The sequence below is a fragment of the Panthera onca genome, chromosome B3, assembly GCF_046562875.1.
Source record: "Panthera onca isolate mPanOnc1 chromosome B3, mPanOnc1 haplotype 2, whole genome shotgun sequence".
Taxonomy (NCBI): domain Eukaryota; kingdom Metazoa; phylum Chordata; class Mammalia; order Carnivora; family Felidae; genus Panthera; species Panthera onca.
This window is the reverse complement of record NC_138344.1, coordinates 27,310,750-27,331,326: the sequence shown is the minus strand read 5'-3', so window position 1 is coordinate 27,331,326 and position 20,577 is coordinate 27,310,750. Positions and strand designations below refer to the sequence as shown.

General features: G+C 39.3%; 1 protein-coding gene across 1 annotated transcript in view; it reads left to right on the top strand.

The window, feature by feature from the left end:
- OCA2 (OCA2 melanosomal transmembrane protein) overlaps positions 1–20,577 on the top strand; it is a 496,949-nt gene that overhangs the window by 335,810 nt on the left and 140,562 nt on the right. The gene's annotated exons all lie outside the window — the stretch shown is intronic.

The following is a 20,577-nucleotide window of genomic DNA, read 5'->3' as shown; positions in this document are numbered from 1 at the left end:
TCATTATTGCTAGTTGAAAATAAACTTCCTGACATAAAATTGCTGGCTAAGTGAATGGTTTTTTAATTAAGTTTTTCTGTTTAATTCCATTATAGTTAACATATACTGTTATATTAGTTTCAGATATACAATATAGTGATTCAACACTTCCATACATCACTCTCTGCTCATCATGACAAGTGCACTCATTAACCCTCATCACCCATTTCACCCCTCCCCTCCCCCACCTTCCCTCCTAAACCATTAGTTAGTTCTCTATAGTTTCTTGATTTGTCTCTTTTTACCCCCTTTGTTCATTTGTTTTATTTCTTAAATCCCACATATGAGTGAAATCAAATGTATTTGTCTTTCTCTGACTGACTTATTTTGCTAAGAATTATACTTCCTAGATCCATCCATGTTGTTGCAAATAGCAAGATTTCATTCTTTTTTTATGGCTGAATAATACTTCATTGTATATATATAACACATACTGTTTATCCATTCATCTATCCATGGACATTTGGGCTGCTTCCATACTATGGTTATTGTAAATAGTGCTGCAATAAACATCGGGGTGCATATATCCTTTTGAATTAGTGTTCTCATATTATTTGGGTAAATACTCCGTAGTGTCATTACCAGATCGTATGCTAGTTCTATTTTTTAATTTTTTGAGGAAACTGTATACTGACTTTCACAGTGACTGCACCAATTTCATTCCCATCAACAGCGCACAAAGGTTCCCTATTCTCCACATCCTCATAAACACTTGTTTCTTGTGGTTATTTTTTCTTATATATTTTTTATTTTAGCTATTCTGATAAGTGTGAGGTGATATCTCATTGTGGTTTTGATTTGCATTTCCCTGATAATGTTGAGCATCTTTTCATGTGTCTGTTGGCCATCTGTATGTTTTCTTTGGAAAAATGTCTATTTATGTCTTCTGCCCATTTTTTAATTGGATTGTTAATTTTCGGAGTATTGAGTTTACAAGTTATTTATATATTTTGGATACTAATGCTTCACTGGATAAGTCATCTGCCACTCAGTAGGTTGTATTTTAGTTTTGTTGATTGCTTCCTTTGCTGTGTAGAAACTTGTTATTTTGATGTAGTCTCAATAGTTCGCTTTTGCTTCCCTTGCCTTAGGAGACATATGTAGAAATAAGTTCTTATGGCCAATGTCAGAGAGATTACTGCCTGTGCTCTCTTGTAGGATTTTTATTTTCAGTTCTCACATCTATGACTAAACACATTTTCAGTTTATTTTTGTGTATGGTATAAAAAAGTGGTTCAGTTTCATTCTTTTGCATGTAGCTGTCCAGTTTTCCCAACAATTGTTCAAGAGACTATCTTTTCCCCATTGCATATTCTTGCCTCCTTTGTTGAAGGAGCTTTATAGTATTGACTTTATATTATATTTCATTGATCTTTGTGTCTATTTTTTGCTGTTACCATACTTTTTTTGATACTACAGCTTTGTAATACAACTTGAAATTTGAAATTGTGTTACTTCCAGCTTTGTTTGTTTGTTTTCAAGATTGCTTTCTTTATCTGCTTTTGGTATCAGGGGAATGCTGGCTTCATAGAATGAATTTTGAAGTTTTCCTTCCTCTTCTATTTTTTTGGAATAGCTTGAGAAGAATAGGTATTAACTTCTTTAAATGTTTGATAGAATTCATCTTGAAGATCTCTGGTTCTGGACTTCTGTTTCTTGGGAGTTTTTTGATTGCTGACTTAATTTCATTGCTGGTGATTGGTGTGTTCAAAATTTCTATTTCTTCCTGATTTAGTTTTGGGAGGTCATATGTTTGTAGGAATTTATCCATTTCTTCTAGGCTGCCCATTTTGTTGGTGTATAATTTTTCATAATATTCTCTTACAGTCCTTTGTATTTCTGTAGTGTTTGTTGTTATTTCTCTTCTTTCATTTCTGATTTTGTTTATTTGAGCCCTCTCTTTCTCTCTCTCATTCCCTCCCTCCCCTCCTTCTCTCTTTTATGAGCCTGACTTATCAATTTTGTTGATCTTTTTCATGGCCAACTCCTGATTTCATTGATCTGTTCTATTGTATTTTTAGTTTTTATTTATTTCTGCTATAATCTTTATTATAGTTTCCTTATTTCTACTGTTTTGGGATTTTTTTTCTAACTCCTTTAGGTGTAATGTTAGGTTGCTTGAGATTTTCTTGCTTCTTGAGGTAACCCCATATGACTATAAACCACCATCACAGAACCCTCTTAGAATCCCCTACTTTTGCTGCATTCCACAGATTTTGGACTGTTGTATTTTCATTTTTATTTGTCTTAATGTATTTTTTAAATTTACTCTTTGCTTCTTCTTTGACCCATTCATTGTTTAGTAGCATGTTATTTAACCTCAATGTATATGTGCTCTTTTCATATATTTTCTTGTGGTTTATTTGTAGTCTCAAAGCATTGTGATCAGAGAAGATGCATGGTACGACTTTGATCATTTTGAATTTGTTGAGACTTGTTTTGTGGCCTAATATATGTTATCTATTCTGGATAATGTTCAATGTGCACTTGAAAAGAATGTGTATTCTTCTGTTTTAGGATGGAATGTTCTGAACATATCTGTTAAATCCATCTGGCTCAATGTGTCTTTCAAAGTTACCATTTCCTTGTTGACTTTCTGTGTGGATGATTTATCCATTGATGTAAGTGAGGTGTTAAAGTTCCTTACTTTTACTGTATAACTATCAATTATTTCCTTTATATTTGTTATTGACTATGTATTTGGGTACTTTCATTTTGGGTGGCTAAATATTTAGAATTGTTGTATCTTGTTAGATTGTACTCTTTATTATTATGTAGTGTCCTTCTTTATCTCTTGTTACAGTCTTTGTTTTAAAGTCTAATTTTGCCTAATATAAATATTGGTACTCTGACTTTCCTTTGTTTTCCATTTTCATGATAAATGTTTCTCCATCCCCTTACTTTCAATCTGCAGGTATCTTTAGGTCTGAAATGAGTCTCTTGTAGGCATATAGATGGGTCTTGCTTTTTTTATTTTTTCCATCACCCCATGTCTTTGATTGGAGCATTTAGTCCATTTACATTCAAGGTAATTATTGATAGGTATGTACTTACTGCAATTTTGTTACTTGTTTTATTGCTGTTTTTGTAGTTCTTCTCTGTTCCTTTCTTTCCTTATCCTCTTCTCTCACAATAAGTTGGCTTTCTTTAGTGATATACTTGGATTCCCCTGTATTTATGTTTGGCATATCTATTACTGGTTTTTGATTTGTGGTTACTATTAGGTTTGTATATAATATCTTCTGCATATAGCAGTCCATATTAAGTTGATGGTTGCTTAAGTTTGAAGCCATTCTTTATTCATCACCCTGGCACATTTTCGGTATATGGTGTCACATTTTGTGAGTCTTTTCACTGCTTGATACAGATATACTTATTTTCCTGCTTTGATGCTTTCTACTTTTGTTACTCTTACTTATGGTCTTTACTTTCAACTCAAATAGTCCTTTTTAAAATTTCTTGTAGGGCCGGTTTAGTGGTCATGAACTCCTTTAACTTTTGTTTGCCTGGGCAACTCTTTATCTTCCATCTACTAGGAATGATAGCCTTGCTGGACAGAATATTATTTATGGCAGATTTTTTTCCTTTCAGTATTTGAATATATCATGCCACTTCCTTCTGGCCTGCAAACTTTCTGCTGAGAAATCTGCTGACTGCCTTATGGGGTTTCCCTTGTAGTGATCTGTTCTCTTTGCGCCTGCTGCTTTTAAAATTGTCTGTTTATCACTACTTTTTGCTATTTTACCTACTATATGTCTTGGTGTGGACTTCCTTGGGTTGATTTTGTTGAGGGCTCTCTGTGCCTCCTGGATCTGCATTTCTGTTTCCTTCCCCAGATTCAGGAAGTTTTTGGTGAATATTTCTTCCAATAAATTGTCTTCTCTCTTTTCTTTTTCTTATCCTCTGGGATCCCTGCAATAAAAATATTATTATTCCTGATGGTGTAGCTGAGTTCTTTAAGTCTATTCTCATTTTGCACAACTTTTTTCCCTTTCACCTGCTCAGCTTGATTGCTTTCCATTCTCTTTCCTTCAGGTCACTGATTTGTTATTCTGCTTCATTTAGTCTGCTATTTGTTACATCTAGTATATTTTTAATTTCATTCATTATGTTCTTCATGTCTGGTTCCTTTTTTATCTCTTTGTTAAGGTCTCAATGGTGTCTTCCATGCTTTCCAAGTCCTGTGTGTATATCTTTATGATCAATATTTTAATTTCTCTATCACGCATATTACTTATTTCCATTTCTCTTAGGTCTTTTGCAGTGATTTTGTTGTGTTATTTCATTTAAGACATATTCCTTTGTCTCCTCATTTTGTCTCTTTGAGTCTTTTTCTCTGTGTTAGGAAAGTCAGCTATGTCTCCTGCTCTTGAAAGTGCTGTCCTTATGAAGAAGAGGTCCTGTAGTGCCCTGCAGTGCAATGTCCCCTGTTTCCTGGAACGTGGTGCTTCAGGGATATCCCCTATGTGTGTTGTGTGCATCCTTCTGTTGTGACTGAGCTGCTTTTTCCTTCAGTCATGTTGTCTGCAGTTACTCTTTTTGCCTGTTGTGGGCAGTGTTTGGTTCCTGTGGTGTTAATGCGCCAGTCTGGGGTCACCTTGGGCTGAAGTTGAGTCAGCCCACGTGTTCACCAGAGATGTAGTAGCACCAAACTGCTTGGTGCCTTTCTTATGTTGTCCCAAGAAGTTTTTGTTGGTGGGCAGAGCCTGGATTAAGACCAGCTGTCTGCCCCCACCACACTGCTGGGGCTGCAGTCTGACTTATGTGTGTTTATCTTTCCCTTTCCCTGGGGCAGACATTACTTTGGAGTGGTTCTGGCCACTGTTGGGGCTGCTTGCACAGTGCTAGGTTTGTGGCACTTCTTTGGATGGGCTCCAGGCAAGAGTTTATTAGAGGGGGGGGAAGATCCACACATGTGTTGTGAGCAGTGTTAGCAAGGTTTACCTGCTGGTCCTCTGTGAGAGGAGAACTGCTACCACTGCTGCCACTGGGACCAAAGCCTACCAGTTTGGAGGGGGTAGGTCACATGTGCAGGGGCAGAGCATGCAGTTTTAGCAAGGTTTGCCTGATCCCCTTGGGGAGGGGACCCATAGTGCCAGGATTGAGGCTGGAGGGGGCAGATTTGCTAAAGCATGGGGAGGGGGTATAAGCAAGTTAGTTAGTGAATGTTTGTGCTGCACTGGTTCCCACAGGTGGCCTATGTTTATGCTGAAGGGGTAGGGAAATGGCACTTTTTCTCCTGGAGGAGTTTCTCCTAATGGTCTCTGATTCTCCAGGATAAGTTCTGAAATGAGTAAATAACTCTCCCTCCCATATGCCCCAGGTGTTTTTAAAACTGCTGCTTCAGTGCTGTATCTCTGTGGGCTCTTTGTTGTACTATCTGTTTAATGGCAGGGACTTAATTTCTTAATGCCATCTAGACTCTTCCAGAGCCCAGCATGCTGATTTTTAAAATTCCAGATTTTGAGTCCCACTGGTTGTAAGAACTCATGAAACTCAGTCCCTCTTTTTTTCAAAGCCAAATGTTATGGGGATTCACCTTCCCCATGCAGGTTTCCCAGTGTGATAGTCTGTGTCTCCCTTGTCCGCACCCAGGGCGTCCTCCCTCTGGTGAAAGGCCTGCAGTCCATTTAGCTTCCCACCACATCTCTGCCCTTCCAATCTTGTTCAGTGTGGCCTTTTCTCTATGTTTTGTTGTAGGGTTTGTTCTGCCAGTCTTTGGGCGGTTTTCTGACCGGTGTGAGTGATATCTAGTTATATCCATGGGAGGAGGTGAGGTTAGCATCTTCCTACTCCATCTTCTTTTCAGCCTCTCCTAATTTTTTCATTCTTAATGGCAGATGAAATAAGTGTTTTACAGTCTTTGATTTGATGAGATATAGTACAATTTTTCAGTCTAAGCATTTTTATTTTTACTCAAGTGGAGAAAAGGAAATGTGGCTGGAAGGAAAAGCACTAGGTGGGCAGTCAGGAACTCCTCCAGCCAGCTTTGCTTCTGTACTGACCAGCTCAGTAAGTTGGTCATGTCACTTTTTACTGGAATTTCCACTTCTCTTCTGGGAAAACAGGATGAAAGATAAGTCTGGGATCTCAGTGCTTGCAGCTCCCCCTCAGGTTGCTGCCTCAGCTAGCGGATGGCACTTGTTGCCAGGACTCACCAATGTATGGAATCTGGGCTGCAAGTGCAGCATGTGAGGAGCTGAGGCCTGAGTACCTTTAATTTATCTTTGAAGTTTAATATTTTTACAGAGATATGCCCTGGAGTTGATTGTTGTGTCAATTTTTCTCAGGTATTTATTTTATTTTATTTTTTATCCAATATATGAAATTTATTGTCAAGTTGGTTTCCATACAACACCCAGTGCTCATCCCAAAAGGTGATCCTCCTCAATACCCATCCCCCACCCTCCCCTCCCTCCCACCCCCCATCAACCCTCAGTTTGTTCTCAGTTTTTAACAGTCTCTTATGCTTTGGCTCTCTCCCACTCTAACCTCTTTTTTTTTTTTCTTCCCCTCCCCCATGGGTTTCTGTTAAGTTTCTCAGGATCCACATAAGAGTGAAACCATATGGTATCTGTCTTTCTCTGTATGGCTTATTTCACTTAGCATCACAGTCTCCAGTTCCATCCACGTTGCTACAAAAGGCCATATTTCATTCTTTCTCATTGCCACGTAGTATTCCATTGTGTATATAAACCACAATTTCTTTATCCATTCATCAGTTGATGGACATTTAGGCTCTTTCCATAATTTGGCTATTGTTGAGAGTGCTGCTATAAACATTGGGGTACAAGTGCCCCTATGCATCAGTACTCCTGTATCCCTTGGATAAATTCCTAGCAGTGCTATTGGTGGGTCATAGGGTAGGTCTATTTTTAATTTTCTGAGGAACCTCCACACTGCTTTCCAGAGCGGCTGCACCAATTTGCATTCCAACCAAGAGTGCAAGAGGGTTCCCGTTTCTTCACATCCTCTCCAGCATCTATAGTCTCCTGATTTGTTCATTTTGGCCACTCTGACTGGCGTGAGGTGATATCTGAGTGTGGTTTTGATTTGTATTTCCCTGATAAGGAGCGACGTGGAACATCTTTTCATGTGCCTGTTGGCCATCCGGATGTCTTCTTTAGAGAAGTGTCTATTCATGTTTTCTGCCCATTTCTTCACTGGGTTGTTTTTCAGGTGTGGAGTTTGGTGAGCACTTTATAGATTTTGGATACTAGCCCTTTGTCCGATATGTCATTTGCAAATATCTTTTCCCATTCCGTTGGTTGCCTTTTAGTTTTGTTGGTTGTTTCCTTTGCTGTGCAGAAGCTTTTTATCTTCATAAGGTCCCAGTAATTCATTTTTGCTTTTAATTCTCTTGCCTTTGGGGATGTGTCGAGTAAGAGATTGCTACGGCTGAGGTCAGAGAGGTCTTTTCCTGCTTTCTCCTCTAGGGTTTTGATGGTTTCCTGTCTCACATTCAGGTCCTTTATCCATTTTGAGTTTATTTTTGTGAATGGTGTGAGAAAGTGGTCTAGTTTCAACCTTCTGCATGTTGCTGTTCAGTTCTCTCAGCACCATTTGTTAAAGAGACTGTCTTTTTTTTCCATTGGATGTTCTTTCCTGCTTTGTCAAAGATTAGTTGGCCATACGTTTGTGGGTCTAGTTCTGGGGTTTCTATTCCATTCCATTGGTCTATGTGTCTGTTTTTGTGCCAATACCATGCTGTCTTGATGATTACAGCTTTGTATTAGAGGCAACAGTCTGGGATTGTGATGCCTCCTGCTTTGGTCTTCTTCTTCAAAATTACTTTGGCTATTCGGGGCCTTTTGTGGTTCCATATGAATTTTAGGATGGCTTGTTCTAGTTTCGAGAAGAATGCTGGTGCAATTTTGATTGGGATTGCATTGAATGTGTAGATAGCTTTGGGTAGTATTGACATTTTGACAATATTTATTCTTCCAATCCATGAGCAGGGAATGTCTTTCCATTTCTTTAAATCTTCTTCAATTACCTTCATAAGCTTTCTATAGTTTTCAGCATACAGATCTTTTATATCTTTGGTTAGATTTATTCCTAGGTATTTTATGCTTCTTGGTGCAATTGTGAATGGGATCAGTTTCTTTATTTGTCTTTCTGTTGCCTCATTGTTAGTGTATAAGAATGCAACTGATTTCTGTACATTGATTTTGTACCCTGCAACTTTGCTGAATTCATGTATCAGTTCTAGCAGACTTTTGGTGGAGTCTATCTGATTTTCCATGTATAATATCATGTCATCTGCCAAAAGCGAAAGCTTGACTTCATCCTTGCCAATTTTGATGCCTTTGATTTCCTTTTGTTGTCTGATTGCTGATGCTAGAACTTCCAACACTATATTAAACAACAGTGGTGAGAGTGGGCATCCCTGTCATGTTCCTGATCTCAGGGAAAAAAGCTCTCAGTTTTTTCCCGTTGAGGATGATGTTAGCTGTGGGCTTTTCATAAATGGCTTTTATGATCTTTAAGTATGCTCCTTCTATCCCGACATTCTCAAGGGTTTTTATTAAGAAAGGGTGCTGGATTTTGTCAAAGGCCTTTTCTGCATCGATTGACAGGATCATATGGTTCTTATTTTTTCTTTTGTTATTGTGGTGTATCACGTTGATTGATTTGCGAATGTTGAACCAGCCCTGCATCCCAGGAATGATTCCCACTTGATCATGGTGAATAATTCTTTTTATATGCTGTTGAATTCGACTTGCTATTATCTTATTGAGAATTTTTGCATCCATATTCATCAGGGGTATTGGCCTGTAGTTCTCTTTTTTTACTGGGTCTCTGTTTGGTTTAGGAACCAAAGTAATACTGGCTTCATAGAATGAGTCTGGAAGTTTTCCTTCCCTTTCTATTTCTTGGAATAGTTTGAGAAGGATAGGTATTATCTCTGCTTTAAACGTCTGGTAGAACTCCGCTGGGAAGCCATCTGGTCCTGGACTCTTATTTGTTGGGAGATTTTTGATAACCGATTCAATTTCTTCGCTGGTTATGGGTCTGTTTAAGCTTTCTATTTCCTCCTGATTGAGTTTTGGAAGAGTGTGGGTGTTTAGGTATTTGTCCATTTCTTCCAGGTTGTCCAGTTTGTTGGCATATGATTTTTCATAGTATTCCCTGATAATTGTTTGTATCTCTGAGGGATTGGTTGTAATAATTCCATTTTCATTCATGATATTATCTATTTGGGTCATCTCCCTTTTCTTTGTGAGAAGCCTGGCTAGAGGTTTGTCAATTTTGTTTTTTTTTTCAAACAACCAACTCTTGGTTTCGTTGATCTGCTCTACCGTTTTTTTAGATTCTATATTGTTTATTTCTGCTCTGATCTTTATAATTTCTCTTCTTCTGCTGGGTTTAGGCTGCCTTTGCTGTTCTGCTTCTATTTCCTTTAGGTGTGCTGTTAGATTTTGTATTTGGGATTTTTCTTGTTTCTTGAGATAGGCCTGGATTGCAATGTATTTTCCTCTCAGGACTGCCTTCGCTGCGTCCCAAAGCGTTTGGATTGTTGTATTTTCATTTTTGTTTGTTTCCATATATTTTTTAATTTCTTCTCTAATTGCCTGGTTGACCCACTCATTCTTTAGTAGGGTGTTCTTTAACCTCAACGCTTTTGGAGGTTTGCCAGATTTTTTCCTGTGGTTGATTTCAAGCTTCATAGCATTGTGGTCTGAAAGTATGCATGGTATAATTTCAATTCTTGTAAACTTCTGAAGGGCTGTTTTGTGACCCAGTATATGATCTATCTTGGAGAATGTTCCATGTGCACTCGAGAAGAAAGTATATTCTGTTGCTTTGGGATGCAGAGTTCTAAATATATCTGTCAAGTCCATCTGATCCAATATAGCATTCAGGGCCCTTGTTTCTTTATTGACCATGTGTCTAGATGATCTATCCATTTCTGTTAGTGGAGTGTTAAAGTCCCCTGCAATGACCACATTCTTATCAATAACGTTGCTTATGTTTATGAGTAATTGTTTTATATATTTGGGGGCTCCGGTATTTGGCGCATAGACATTCATAATTGTTAGCTCTTCCTGATGGATAGGCCCTGTAATTATTATATAATGCCCTTCTTCATCTCTTGTTACAGCCTTTAATTTAAAGTCTAGTTTGTCTGGTATAAGTATGGCTACTCCAGCTTTCTCTTGGCTTCCAGTAGCATGATAAATAGTTCTCCTTCCCTCACTCTCAATCTGAAGGTGTCCTCAGATCTAAAATGAGTCTCTTGTAGACAGCAAATAGATGGGTCTTGTTTTTTTATCCATTCTGATACCCTATGTCTTTTGGTTGGCGCATTTAATCCATTTACATTCAGTGTTATTATAGAAAGATACAGGTTTAGAGTCATTGTGATGTCTGTATGTTTTATGCTTGTAGTGGTGTCTCTGGTACTTTGTCTCACAGGATCCCCCTTAGGATCTCTTGTAGGGCTGGTTTCATGGTGACAAATTCCTTCAGTTTTTGTTTGTTTGGGAAGACCTTTATCTCTCCTTCTATTCTAAATGACAGACTTGCTGGATAAAGGATTCTCGGCTGCATATTTTTTCTGTTTAGCACACTGAAGATCTCATGCCAATCCTTTCTGGCCTGCCAAGTTTCAAAAGAGAGATCAGTCACGAGTCTTATAGGTCTCCCTTTATATGTGAGGGCACGTTTATCCCTTGCTGCTTTCAGAATTTTCTCTTTATCCTTGTATTTTGCCAGTTTCACTATGATATGTCGTGCAGAAGATCGATTCAAGTTACGTCTGAAGGGAGTTCTCTGTGACTCTTGGATTTCATTGCCTTTTTCCTTCCCCAGTTCAGGGAAGTTCTCAGCTATAATTTCTTCAAGTACCCCTTCAGCACCTTTCCCTCTCTCTTCCTCCTCTGGGATACCAATTATGCGTATATTATTTCTTTTTAGTGTATCACTTAGTTCTCTAACTTTCCCCTCATACTCCCGGATTTTTTTATCTCTCTTTTTCTCAGCTTCCTCTTTTTCCATAACTGTATCTTCTAGTTCACCTATTCTCTCCTCTGCCTCTTCAAGCCGAGCTGTCGTCATTTCCATTTTGTTTTGCATTTCGTTTAAAGCGTTTTTCAGCTCCTTGTGACTGTTCCTTAGTCCCTTGATCTCTGTAGGAAGAGATTCTCTGCTGTCCTCTATACTGTTTTCAAGCCCAGCGATTAATTTTATGACTATTATTGTAAATTCACTTTCTGTTATATTATTTAAATCCTTTTTGATCAGTTCATTAGCTGTTGTTATTTCCTGGAGATTCTTCTGAGGGGAATTCTTCCGTTTGGTTATTTTGGATAGTCCCTGGAGTGGTGAGGACCTGCAGGGCACTTCCCCTGTGCTGTGGTGTATAACTGGAGTTGGTGGGCGGGGCTGCAGTCAGTCCTGATGTCTGCCCCCAGCCAACCGCTGGCGCCACAGTCAGACTGGTGTGTGCCTTCTATTCCCCTCTCCTAGGGGCGGGATTCACTGTGGGGTGGCGTGGCCTCTCTGGGCTATTTGCACACTGCCTGGCTTGTGGTGCTGGGGATCTGGCGTATTAGCTGGGGTGGGTAGGCAAGGTGCACGGGATCAGGAGGGGCAGGCTTAGCTAGCTTCTCCTTAGGTGATCTACTTCAGGAGGGGCCCTGTGGCAGCGGGAGGGAGTCAGATCCGGTGCTGGAGGTTTGGCTCCGCAGAAGCACAGATTGGGTGTTTGCACGGAGAGAGCAAGTTCCCTGGCAGGAACTGGTTCCCTTTGGGATTTTGGCTGGGGGATGGGCGGGGGAGATGGCGCTGGTGAGCGCATTTGTTCCCCACCAAACTGAGCTCTGTTGTCCGGGGGCTCAGCAGCTCTCCCTCCCTTTGTCCTCCAGCCTTTCTGCTTCCGGAGCAGAGCTGTTAACTTATGACCTCCCAGATGCTAAGTCGCGCTTGCTGTCAGAACACACTCCTTCCCACCCCTCCACTTTTGCCAGCCAGATTTGGGGGCTCTGCTTGGCCGGCAGGCTGCCTCTCCACCCCGGCTCCCTTCCGCCAGTCCGTGGAGCGTGCACTGCCTCGCTGTCCTTCCTACCCTCTTCCATGGGCCTCTTGTCTGCGCTTGGCTCCGGAGACTCCATTCTGCTAATCCTCTGGCATTTTTCTGGGTTATTTAGGCAGATGTAGGTGGAATCTAAGTGGTCAGCAGGACGCGCGGTGAGCCCAGCATCCTTCTACGCCACCATCTTCCTATCGACGACCTTGTCAGGTATTTAATGTGCCCTTCTAGTAGACTTGCCTTGTAGTCTTGTCTAGTGCAAGTCTTGTAGACTTGTAGACTCAAGTTTTTTTCCTTTCCTTTTCATTTGTTTTTAGCTTCAGAAAGGTTTCTTGGATCATTTTTAACTGTTAATATACATTGTTTCATGAGTCTGTTCATTTTGGATCTTCTTGGCTTGTCTTCTATTTCAATCACTTTCCCTTGGACTGATGTTATTAACTTAACTTATTTTTACACCCTTGTTTACTTTCCTCTTTCTTCAATGTCTCTTATTAATTTTTCATTTGACTATATTTTTCTATATATTTTAAATTATATTCCTTATAATTATAATATAATAATAATATATGACTATATATTTTAAATTATATTCCTTATAATTTAATCTTTATTTCTTATATGATTTGGTCTTTTGATTTATCATTTTATTTCTTCATGTTTTTGTCTATTTATGTTTTTAGCATTTGGGTTTGTGGTTTAAGGTGTTCTTTTTGTTGCTGTTTTTTTTTCTTCATATTTCCATGTGCTTATTCAAGATATATGGTTCCGTATAGAATCTAATGCAGTTTTATTTTCTAGTTCATATTTAGCCTTTTAGAAAAATCTTTATCAGTTTCAGTATTTAGATTCTCATGTTCTGTTGTTTTCTTATGAAAGCCTTGCGTAGGTGAAATCTGCTTTTATCCACCTGCTTTCATGGATGGGTTTGGCCTTTGGGGTCAAAGGAATTTGAAGATTCCTAGTCTAGAGCACCCTCTGTGGTCAGTGCCATGGACTGCAGTTTTTTAAAGATGATTTTATTTTATTTATTTTTTGTAGGTGAGGGAATGTCTATCAATTTTTGGTTCTTTTTGTCTTGTAAGATTATTTCCTCCTCTTGCTGCCTTTCCCTTCTCATCCCAAACTCCAATGAGCATTCTTGCCTTCCTTTCTACTTTCTTCTCTCCCAGAAAGGATATGTGCCAAGGCTGCTGCCTGTTATTCTGTGCACGTTTGCATCCTTTCTCCGTTGTCTCTGCTCTGATTGAGCAGGATTATTTTTCAGCATTTTAACACTTAGGTTGGACTTACTTTTTATAGCTGTTGTTATTCACTCATCCTTATAAACTTAATACCCTTTTTTCTTTTTCATGAAGTTTTCTGATTCCTTTAGCAATTTGTAAAGACTGGGGCAGGGGCTTGTGAGACAGTTCTGCTGGGAATTGGTGTTTATTTCTTTGCTGACAAGTAAATGTAAAGTTTATGGTGCTCTCTGTCTTCTAGTTAGTTATGTTGAAGGTGTGGTATCTATGTGGTTTTATTTGTACTTCTTACTGATCTGTAGAGTTTATTGTGAGCTGTGTGGAGAGCTTTGGATTTTGGTGGCTGTCATCACCTTGGCCACCAGAAGTCCCTGCCCTCCTTCTGAAGTAATAGTGGTATTACTTATTTATCCCTTGTGATCTTTTGTGATGACTGTAGGGATACAATAGAATTTTATCTTGTTCTCTTTGGATTGGATTATTTTTTAAATGAAGATTATTCTCATGTTGAATTCTCTCACTGAACAGGAAAATAGTTTTCATGATATTCTCCTCCATGGGACACACCTCCATGGGGTACCCTTCATAAAACATACTTTTATAGGTCATTCCTTCATTTGACACATGGGTCACATAGGGCTATTTGACACATGGGTCAAATAAAAGTTGTTTCATCAATTAATGATGCAGATTTTTACTATTTCTTTAAATTTAGAGACACAACAAGATGAATTTTATTGTGTAAATTAACCTCCACATAGTTTTTATCATTTGCTCTTTTGTTTCCTTTTGAGATTTATTGGAACACAGCTAACTCTTGTGAGGCTTTAAAAAAATGAACAAGTTGGTAAATTAAAATTTTTTAACGTTTATTTATTTTTGAGACAGAGAGAGACAGAGCATAACGGGGGAGGGTCAGAAAGAGGGAGACACAGAATCTGAAACAGGCTCCAGGCTCTGAGCTGTCAGCACAGAGACCGACGCGGGACTCGAACTCATGGACCGCAAGATCATGACCTGAGCCGAAGTCGTCCGCTTAGCCAACTGAGCCACCCAGGCGCCCCAACAAGTTGGTAAATTAAATTAAAGAGAAAAATATCCAGAAAATAAACTATTTAGAAACTAGTATTCTAAAAGCAACATTTGAAAATGTCTTGGCTTTGTTCAGTATGACTCAGAAAGATCACAAACATTGATTAACATTAAATTAAGATAAAGTTCTTTGGCCACTAGATTTTATGAAGTGTTCATTCTAGATCTTTTTTGAGGGATATACTGGTGGACACTTATATTTTCTCAAATGTCAAAACCCATCTAACATAATATATTTTTTTAGGTTCATCTCTATATTAATTGTGCTGCTATAAACTCACTGAACCAGAAGTCAAATCATTTCTTTCCTTGTGAGAATTAAAAATCATGAACATCAGATCAATATTTTCTGAATATAAATTACAAGTTAGTCTCATCCATACATTAAGTTTGTTAAGAAAGAAAGGGTTATTTTCATGTAACTGTTTCCTAGTTAGAGCAGAAGCGGTCCTCAGACTTCCCTGAACAGATAGGCCTGTTTTGTGTCTGAAGGAATACTCAAACCCACCCACCCCTCATTCTCCTGCCCTTATTCAAACATAAGGAACCCCTTTTGTTGGTTTGCACTGAGACATAAAATCTTCAGCCTTAGAGTTAAACCAGTTGTGTAGATTAGCATATTCTTGAACTTTCTAAGCAGTGATCCTGAGTATCTCTACTATAAGGGGGAAGGAGTTGGGCAGGCTTAGAGCACTGGAGAGCTATTTGAGACTTTTGAAGGTAAAAGAGTTCCAAAAAGGCCAAGAGAGCCATAATAGCCCAAGATACCCAGCCAGAGGATGCCATGAGAGGTAATGCAAAGAATGTTCTACTAAGTATTTATTGATTTTGTTTTCCATTTTTATGGAAACAATTACCCTGTTTTGATTTGGAGTAATCCCCCTTTCCTCACTAATGCACTTTCCAGGAGGGTATGTCCCAGAATGGGGGGAGGGACCCAAGGCAATTAAGGCACAATTGAAGGATGGCACATAACTCAAAGGAAAGATGGCACAGTTTTTGACCAGCACCAAAAACTGTTGAGTTGTTGGAGACGTAAAGTTTCTTCCACTAGACAAGGGTAATATAGAAAGCCTGAAGATGTTGTATGACATTACTAAGAAGCCTGAATCTGGGCTCTAAACCTAGAGGAACCAGAGTCCAGGAAAGGATCTTGATATCCTTGTTATCTCTATCCCTGTTATTGTGGCTGCATAACAAGTTACACCAAAATGTAGTGGCTTCAAGCAGCAGCAATAATTATTTTGCTCTTTAATTGTACTATCTTTGCAGGACTTGAAAGAACCAGTTTGTTTCTATTACACTCAGAATCATGAAGGGCTACTCAAAGGGTGGAGACTAGAATCATGTGTGGCTTGCTTACTTACTTGTCTTATGGCTGGGCTGTGGAGATTCAAAGACTTAGAGGTTGAATTGACTGAAGCATCCTAGGCATCAGTCTGTAACTCTATGTCACAGGCTCTCCCAAATTCAGAGGAAGGAACCTCCAAATAGGAGAGTAGCCATGTCACATGGTAAGAAGAGCATGAGGGCTAGAACATATTGGTGCATCCTAATTTGGAAAATACAAGGTGCCAGGTCATTTTATCTACCCCCAGACTTGTAGCTCACATCATCTCATAACTCGCCTTCTGCTTAACCATTCTGTATTGGACTTTATGTCACTTGTAACTATAAGAGTCCTTAGTTATACAGAGACCCAAAGAAATGTCACCATTTTATGATCTTTTTCAAGAACTCATACTGATGTAGTTGTCTTAATCAGGTGAGTGATTTGATTAAAATTAGTCCTTATTTTCTGTGTTCCATTATATCTAGAAGGCCCAAGTTTTTATTGAAGATGGTTTTCAAGATCCAGGCATTTCTTCATTTGAACTTCCTAGATTTTGTGACAATGTGTTGTCCACTTTGGCTTATTGCATGGGTCACACTCTGGAACTCATGGCCAAGTCATATAGGAGATGGTATTTGTCACAATGTACTGTGAAATACTTTGTCTCTCCTGTGGCTGTACTCCTTGTCAGCAGCCACTGGTTGCTATGGAAGACAGGTAGAGAAGCTGTTTCAGCAAAATTCTGCCATCACCAGGAAATGTTTTTTGTCTTCATATCAATCAATTCTCCAACTCCCTGACACCAGCTGTGTATCCTATAATTCAATTCAATTCTAACTATCTAGAGTTAGCACATACTTGCAGGTTTAAGGGCTCAATCCACAAGGCTGCCCCACTTCAGATGCCAGTTGCAAGTATCAGGTCCCCAGGCTATCCACACTTCTACAAAGTTGGAAGTTTCCATAACCCCCCTTTTCAGGTTTAATAATTTGCTACAAAAGCTCACAGAACTCAAGAAAGCACTTTAATTATATTGCCAGTTTATTTTAAAGGGTACAAATGAATAGCCAGATGAAGAGGTACATAGGGAAAATTCTTGAAGAGTCCCCAGTACAGGTGCTTCTCTTCCTGTGGAGTTGGGTATGTCATCCTCCTAGTATGTAGATGTGTTTACCAACCCAGTAATTCCCAGAACCCTGTTGTTTAGGGGGTTTTATAGGAGTTTTATTATGTGGACATGATTGTGGCCATTGGTGATTGACTCAGTATCCAGCCCCTCTCCTCTCCCTGAAGGCTGGAGAGTGGGGCTGAAATTTCTAAGTTTCTAATCAAGGCTTAGTCTTTCTGGTGACTGGTTCCCATCCTGAAACTATCCAGATGCCTACCATAAGATGCCTCATTAGAAACAAGACACTCTTATCACCTTTATCCGTCATGGAATTCCAAGATATTTAGGAGCTGTATGACAGGAACTGGGGACAGACACCTAATATCTTTCTAACTGTTCACCACTAGGAAAAAGGGCATGGAATGTGCCTGCTGTGTGTGATGGTACATCAACTAGGTGTTCACAGAGGACAATGCAGCTTTGTATAGAGACCATCCACCAAAGCAGGGATGAAATGTGTGCTGAGAAAGCCATTCACTATCAGTTTTTCTTTATATGCTAACATTTTATTCTCTAAAATATAAAATTGAAAGATAATATGGAGTTGTCTAATGGGAAATTTCCCTATGTCTTTGCATTGATCAAATTTCCTACAACTGGAAAGAAATTCAGTGAGACCATTTGTAGCCTAAGTGATCGTATTTATTTATTTATAATTTTTAAATATGAAATTTATTGTCAAATTGTTTTCCATACAACACCCAGTGCTCATACCAAAAGGTGCCCTCCTCTATACACATCACCCACCTTCCCCTCCCTCCCCCCCATCAACTCTCAGTTTGTTCTCAGTTTTTAAGAGTCTTTTATGCTTTGGCTCTCTCCCTCTCTAACCTCTTTTTTTTTTCTTCCCCTCCCCCATGGATCTGTTAAGTTTCTCAGGATCCACATAAGAGTGAAAACATATGGTATCTGTCTTTCTCTGTATGACTTATTTCACTTAGCATAACACTCTCCAGTTCCATCCACGTTGCTACAAAAGGCCATATTTCATTCTTTCTCATTGCTAAGTGATTGTTTTTATGCAAATTGTTTTCAATGTATTATTGACTGAATGGCAGAGAATTCTTAATTCCAACCATTATGGAATTCAGAAATAATGAGCAAATTAAGATAATTTAAAATGACTAAAAAAGGCATAAGAGACTTAATAGACTTAAAAGGATGAAGAAGTAAATGCCTTTGTAGAGTAGAAAATGGTGAGGTGGAGGTCAGATTAGTCCCAAGACAGCTTTAGTCATATTCTACAGTCTCCACAAACAAAAAGCACATCTGGTAACTTCCTGGAAACAACAATGGAATGCAGTTCAGTGCTTATGGATGGCAGAAATGCTGTCTATTCCTCATGTATCCTTTCATGGCAGACAGCATGTTTATTGGCTTTTAAAAAATATATATTCAAGTTAGTTAACATACAGTGTAGTCTTGGCTTACATATGACACCCAGTGCTCATCCCAAAAAGTGCCCTCCTTAATGCCCATTACCCATATAACCCATCCCCTCAAGCAACCCTCAGTTCATTCTCTGTATTTAAGAATCTCTTATGGTTTGCCTCCCTCTCTGTTTTTATCTTATTTTTCCCTTCCTTCCCCTATGTTTATCTGTTGAGTTTCTCAAATTCCACATATGAGTGAAATTATATGATATCTATCTTTCTCTGACTGATTTATTTAGCTTAGCATAATACCATGTAGTTCCATCAATGTTTCAAATGGCAAGATTTCATTCTTCTAAATTCCTAGGTAGTATTCCATTATATATATATACACATACATATCACATCTTCTTTATCCATTCATCAGTTGATGGACATTTGGATTCTTTCCATAATTTGGCTATTGTTAAATTTTTGAAGAAAAGGGAGCTTGGTCTAAACTTTCCCCCTTGGAATATGCTATTTTGAAAAGTAATGAAATGAAAACTTTTTAAAAAATATTTATTTATTTTGGAAGGAGAGAGAGAGAGAGAGAGACAAGCATGAGAAGGGGAGGGGCAGAGAGAGGGAGATATGGAATCTGAAGCAGGCTCCAGGCCCCCAGCTGTCAGCACAGAGCCTGATGAGGGGCTTGAACTCACGAACCGCGAGTTCATGCCCTGAGCCGAAGTTGGACGCTCAACCGACGGAGCCACCGAGGTGCCCCTGAAATAAAAACTTTTAATTATGAATTTAGATATTTACATTAACAAAGATTCATATTCTTTACTTATAAAATGATACATTTATGAACAACTAAATTTAATGAATTTTAATTATATATTTATATTTAACGAATGTTTAATGAATATTCATTGTGTAAATAACATTTATGTTCATCTGTTCTGTCGACACATATTTGTCACTATCAAGAAGTAAGCTCAAGTGGTGCATAGGTAAACCAGACAGATAATGGTCCTGCTGAGCTTGGAGTCTGGCCAGGTGAAGAGCAATACACACAAGTAAGCATATACTACATGAATTATCCACAATGTGAACAAATGCTACTATGCTAAAAATATTAATTTTCTGAGATAGGAAATAGTCCCAAGGAGGCAAATTGTGTATAGTCTCTCAGGAAACAAAGCAACTACTATCACTCTGGTGCAGGAGGCTTTGGGAGAGTCCTGAAAGAGGCTGCATACCTCACCTCATAAACTCAATGGAGAGAGACTGGGTTTATTTCAGGTGTGATGGGAACACACAGAAGGGCTTTAAGCAGGAAAACAATGTGATGTTATTTTTATTTTGAAAAGACCACTTTCACTGCAGTGTAGTGAGCAGATTGGAGGAGTCAAGAGTAGCAGCAGAGAGACCAGTTAGAGTCTGAGGTCTGAGGCGAGGGATTCACCTTGGGAAGAGAAGGTGAGGAAAACAAGCTACAGTTTGGAGATGGAATCAGCAGGGCTTAATGATGGAGAGAAGGCATGTAACTTGGGCAGCGTGAGGGGTAGGGGGAGGAGTTGCAATAACCTGGGGAGCAGACATTTGACGTTAGCCCTGGATGATATTGGAGAAGGAGAAGAAAGAATACAGGATGCACTCTTAGTCAGGATTCTTGGTTGTGGGTAACAGAAGCCTGTATCAAATTAGCCTGGGCAAGAAGGAGAATGGAACAGCAATCTACCAACTCTGGATGGGCAGTGTCTTGAGCTTCAGAGACAATAGGAGCCAGGCCTTGCTCTCCCCATCTTTCACCACTGCCTCATTCAGTGTGGGGCTCTTAGGGAATGGCCACCCACAGCTGCAGAGATGAACTGAAATAGGCTCCCTCTAGCATCCTTTTAAAAATTCCCAGGGAAGGGCTCTAAATGGTCTAAATTAGGTTAGGTGCCACTCTTGGACCGGGGCTTTGACACTTAGTCCCAGCTGTTTTAGTGTGTATCCAGGCCTCTTGTCGAGGCCAGTCACCAGGTGATACATTCACCATGGGGGAACAGGTATGCCTCCCAGAAAAGGGGGGTGGATGCTGTTTGGAGAGTCAAAACAATAGGCATCCACCATGTGTGTGTGGTGGGTGAGGAGGACACTGGAGAAGTCCCTGTCTGCCTCTCAGCATCAGACTCCGCAGGCACTGACACTGCTGATGCTTTTACTCTCAACATTCCCTCAAAGAATCTTACAGAAACACAGCTCTCAATTGGTGTTTCCTGACCTTACCAAAAGGGCAAACCCTTCACTTTGAGCCAGCCCAC